We start from the raw sequence: 6,141 nt of genomic DNA on the forward strand, positions 1-6,141 counted from the left end.
GGGGGTTCTGGTAACCCCCCGGTACTACGGTATATGCCCGAACTTGCCCAGAACACTTCCGAAGTCCAAAGATAGTCATCCAATATATCGATCTTTATGTCTTGACCATTTCGAGACTCCTCGTCGTGTCCGTGATCATATTCGGGACTCTGAACTACCTTCAGTACATCAAAACACATAAACTCATAATACCGATCGTCACCAAACGTTAAGCGTGCGGACCCTACGGGTTCGAGAACTATGTAGACATGACTGAGACACGTCTCCGATCAATAACCAATAGCGGAACCTGGATGCTCATATTGGCTCCTACATATTCTATGAAGATCTTTATCAGTCAAACCGCATGACAACATACGTTGTTCCCTTTGTCATCGGTATGTTACTTGCCCGAGATTTGATCATCGGTATCTCAATACCTAGTTCAATCTCGTTACCGGCAAGTCTCTTTACTCGTTCTATAATGCATAATCCCATAACTAACTCATTAGTCACATTGCTTGCAAGGCTTATAGTGATGTGCATTACCGAGAGGGCCCAGAGATACCTCTCCGACAATCGGAGTGACAAATCCTAATCTCGATCTATGCCAACTCAACAAGTACCATTGGAGACACCTGTAGAGTACCTTTATAATCACCCAGTTACATTGTGACATTTGGTAGCACACAAAGTGTTCCTCCAGTATTCGGGAGTTGGATAATCTTATAGTCATAGGAACATGTATAAGTCATGAAGAAAGCAATAGCAACATACTAAACGATCCAGTGCTAAGCTAACGGAATGGGTCAAGTCAATCACATCATTCTCCTAATGATGTGATCCCGTTAATCAAATGACAACTCATGTCTATGGCTAGGAAATTTAACCATCTTTGATTCAACGAGCTAGTCAAGTAGAGGCATACTAGTGATACTTTGTTTGTCTATGTATTCACACATGTACTAAGTTTCTTGTTAATACAATTCTAGCATGAATAATAAACATTTATCATGATATAAGGAAATAAATAATAACTTTATTATTGCCTCTAGGGCATATTTCCTTCAGTCTCCCACTTGCAATAGAGACAATAATCTAGTTCACATCATCATGTGATTTAACAACAATATTCACATTTGTATGCGATTAACATCCATAGTTCACATCGTCATGTGACCAACACCCAAAGGGTTTACTAGAGTCAGTAATCTAGTTCACATTGCTATGTGATTAACACCCAAAGAGTACTAAGGTATGATCATGTTTTGCTCGTGAGAGAAGTTTAGTCAACGGGTCTGTCACATTCAGAGCCGTATGTATTTTACAAATATTCTATGTCTACAATGCTCTGCACGGAGCTACTCTAGCTAATTGCTCCCACTTTCAATATGTATCCAGATTGAGACTTAGAGTTATCTGGATCGGTGTAAAAGCTTGCACCGATGTAACTCTTTACGACGAACTCTTTTATCACCTCCATAATCAAGAAACATCTCCTTAGTCCTCACTAAGGATATTCTTAACCACTGTCCAGTGATCTACTCCTAGATCAAAATTATACTCCCTTGCCAAACTCAGAGCAAGGTATACAATAGGTCTGGTACACAGCATAGCATACTTTATAGAACCTATGACTGAGGCAGAGGGAATGAATTTTCATTCTCTTTCTATTTTCTGCCATGGTCGGGTTTTGAGTCTTACTCAACTTCATACCTTGCAACACAGGCAAGAACTCCTTCTTTGACCGTTCCATTTTGAACTACTTCAAAATCTTATCAAGCTATGTACTCATTGAAAAATCTTATCAAGCATCTTGATCTATCTCTATAGATCTTGATGCTCAATGTGTAAGCAGCTTCACCGAGGTCTTTCTTTGAAAAACTCCTTTAAAACACTCCTTTATTCTTTCCAAAAAATTCTACATTATTTCTGATCAACAATATGTCATTCACATATACTTATCAGAAAGGCTGTAGTGCTCCCACTCACTTTCATGTAAGTACAGGCTTCACCGCAAGTCTGTATAAAACTATATGCTTTGATCAACTCATCAAAGTGTATATTCCAACTCTGAGATGCTTGCACCAGTCCATAGATGGATCACTGGAGCTTGCACACTTTGTTAGTACCTTTAGGATTAACAAAACCTTCTGGTTGCATCATATACAACTCTTCTTTAATAAATCCATTAGGGAATGCAGTTTTGACATCCATTTGCCATATTTCATAAAATGTGGCAATTACTAACATGATTCGGACAGACTTAAGCATCGATATGAGTGGGAAAATCTCATCGTATTCAACACCTTGAACTTGTCGAAAAACTTTTTGTGACAAGTTGAGCTTTGTAGATAGTAACACTACTATCAGCATCTGTCATCCTCTTGAAGATCCATTTATTTTCTATGGCTTGCTGATCATCGGGCAATTCCACCAAAGTCCACACTTTGTTCTCATACATGGATCCCATCTCAGATTTCATGGCCTTCAAGCCATTTCGTGGAATCTAGGCTCATCATCGCTTCCTCATAGTTCGTAGGTTCATCATGGTCTAGTGACATGACTTCCAGAACAGGATTACCGTGCCACTCTGGTGCAGACTGTACTTTGGAAGACCTACGAGGTTTTGTAGTAACTTAATCTGAAGTTTCATGATCATCATCATTAGCTTCCTCACTAATTGGTGTAGGAATCACTGGAACAGATTTCTGTGATGAACTACTTTCCAATTCGGGAGAAGGTACAATTTCCTTATCAAGCTCTACTTTCGTCCCACTCACTTCTTTCGAGAGAAACTCCTTCTCTAGAAAGGATCCATCTTAGCAACGAATATCTTGCCTTCGGATCTATGATAGAAGGTGTACCCAATAGTTTCCTTTGGGTATTCTATGAAGACGCACTTCTCCGATTTGGGTTCGAGCTTATCAGGTTGAAACTTTTTCACATAAGCATCGCAGCCCCAAACTTTAAAAAACGACAACTTTGGTTTCTTGGCAAACCACAGTTCATAAGGCATCGTCTCTACAGATTTTTATGGTGCCCTATTTAAAGTGAATGCATCTATCTCTAATGCATAACCCCAAAACGATAATGGTAAATCGGTAAGATACATCATAGATTGCACCATATCCAGTAAAGTGCGGTTATAACGTTCGGACACACCATTACGCTGTGGTGTTCCATGTGGCTTGAGCTGTGAAACTATTCCACATTGTTTTTAAAATGAAGGCCAAACTTGTAACTCAAAAATTCTCCTCTACGATCAGATTGTAGAAACTTTATTTTCTTGTTACGATGATTCTCCACTTCACTCTGAAATTCTTTGAACTTTTCAAATGTTTAAGACTTGTGCTTCATTAAGTAGATATACTCATATTTGATCAAATCATCTGTGAAGGTCAGAAAATAATGATACCCGCCACGAGCATCAACACTCATTGGACCGCATACATCGATATGTATTATTTCCAACAAGTCAGTAGCTCGTTCCATTGTTCTGGAGAACGGAGTTTTAGTCATATTGCCCAAAAGGCATGGTTTGCAAGCATCAAATGATTCATAACCAAGTGATTCCAAAAATCCATCTTTATGGAGTTTCTTCATGCGCTTTACACCGATATGACCCAAACGGTAGTGCCACAAATAAGTTGCACTATCATTATCAACTTTGCATCTTTTGGCATCAATATTATGAATATGTGTATCACTACGTTCGAGATCCAACAAACTATTTTCATTGGGTGTATGACCATCGAAGGTTTTATTCATGTAAACAGAACAACAATTATTCTCTGACTTTAAATGAATAATCGTATTGCAATAAACATGATCAAATCATATTCATGCTCAACGCAAATGCCAAATAACATTTATTTAGGTTTAACACTAATCCCGAAAGTATAGGGAGTGTGCGATGATGATCATATCAATCTTGGAACAACTTCCAACACACATCGTTACTTCACCCTCAACTAGTCTTTGTTTATTCTGTAACTCCTATTTCGAGTTACTAATTATTTAGCAACCGAACAAGTATCAAATACCCAGGGGCTACTATAAACACTAGTAAGGTACACATAAATAACCTGTATATCAAATATACCCTTGTTCACTTTGCCATCCTTCTTATCCACCAAATATTCAGGGCATTTCCGCTTCCAGTGACCATTTACTTTGCAGTAGAAGCACCCAGTTTCAGGCTTTAGTCTAGCTTTGGGCTTCTTCACGGAAGTGACAACTTGCTTGCCATTCTACATGAAGTTCCCTTTCTTTCCCTTTGCCCTTTTCTTTGAAACTAGTGGTCTTGTTAATCATCAACACTTGATGCTCTTTTTTTATTTCTACCTTCATCGATTTCATCATCATGAAAAGCTCGGCAATCGTTTTCATCATCCCTTGCATACTATAGTTCATCATGAAGTTCTACTAACTTGGTGATGGTGACTAGAGAACTCTGTCAATCACTATCTTATCTGAAGATTAACTCCCACTTGATTCAAGCGATTGTAGTGCCCAGACAATCTGAGCACATGCTCACCTCTTGAGCTATTCTCCTCCATCTTTTAGTTATAGAACTTGTTGGAGACTTCATATCTCTCAACTTGGGTATTTGCTTCACTTATATCTTTTGAGCTAGATAATTTTGCTCTAGTGCTTCACTTATATCTTTTAGAGCACGGTGGTGGTTTAATTTTGTAGAAATTGTTGATCTCTCATGCTTCACTTATATTATTTTGAGAGTCTTTTAGAACAGCATGGTATTTGCTATGGTTATAAAATTGGTCCTAGAATGTTGGGCATCCAACTTGGGTATAATAAAAACTATCATAGGGAGTGAATTGGATGCTATGATCAATTTGATGCTTGATAATTGTTTTGAGAATTAGAGGTGGTGATATTAGAGTCATGCTAGTTGGGTAATTGTGAATTTAAAGAATACTTGTGTTGAAGTTGGCAAGTACCGTAGCATGCACGTATGGTAACCGTTGTGTAACAAATTTGAAACATGAGGTGTTCTTAGATTGTCATCCTTATGAGTGGCGGTCGGGGACGAGCGATGGTCTTTTTCTACCAATCTATCCCCCTAGGAGCATGCATGTAGTGCTTGGTTTTTGATGACTTGTAGATTTTTGCAATAAGTATATGAGTTCTTTATGACTAATGTTGAGTCCATGGATTATCCGCACTTTTACCTTTCCATCATTGCTAGCCTCTTCGGTACCGTGCATTGCCCTTTCTCACCTTGAGAGTTGGTGCAAACTTTGCTGGTGCATCCAAACCCCGTGATACGATACGCTCTATCACACATAAACCTCCCTATATCTTCATCAAAACAGCCACCATACCTACCTATTATGGCATTTCCATAGTCATTCCGAGATATATTGCCATGCAACTTTCCACTGTTCCGTTCATCATGACACGCATCATCATTGTCATATTGCCTTGCATGATCATGTAGTTGACATTGTATTGTGGCAAAGCCACCTTCATAATTTTTCATACATGTCACTCTTGATTCATTGCCCATCCCGGTACACTGTCGGAGGCATTCATATAGAGCCATATCTTGTTCTAGTTTTGAGTTGTAACTCATGAGTTGTAAATAAATAGAAGTGTGATGATCATCATTATTAGAGCATTATCCTTAAAAAAGAGAAAGGCCAAATAAAAAAAGGAAAGGCCAAAAAAAGGCCAAATAAAAAAAGGCCCAAAAAAGGGGGACAATGCTACTATCTTTTTCCACACTTGTGCTTCCAAGTAGCACCATGGTCTTCATATAGAGAGTCTCATTTGTTGTCACTTTCATATACTAGTGGGAATTTTTCATTATAGAACTTGGATTGTATTTTCCAATGATGGGCTTCCTCAAAATGCCCTAGGTCTTTGTGATCAAGTAAGTTGGATGCACACCCACTAGTTTCTTTGTTGAGCTTTCATACATTTATAGCTCTAGTGCATCCATTGCATGGCAATCCCCACTCCTGATGTTGACATCAATTGATGGGCATCTCCATAGCCCATTGATTAGCCTCGTTAGCATGAGACTTTCTTATTTTTTGTCTTCTCCACACAACCTCCATCATCATATTCTATTCCACCCATAGTGCTATATCCATGGCTCACGCTCATGTATTGCGTGAAAGTTGAAATAAGTTT

Source organism: Triticum dicoccoides, chromosome 3B (assembly GCF_002162155.2).
Source record: "Triticum dicoccoides isolate Atlit2015 ecotype Zavitan chromosome 3B, WEW_v2.0, whole genome shotgun sequence".
Lineage (NCBI taxonomy): Eukaryota > Viridiplantae > Streptophyta > Magnoliopsida > Poales > Poaceae > Triticum > Triticum dicoccoides.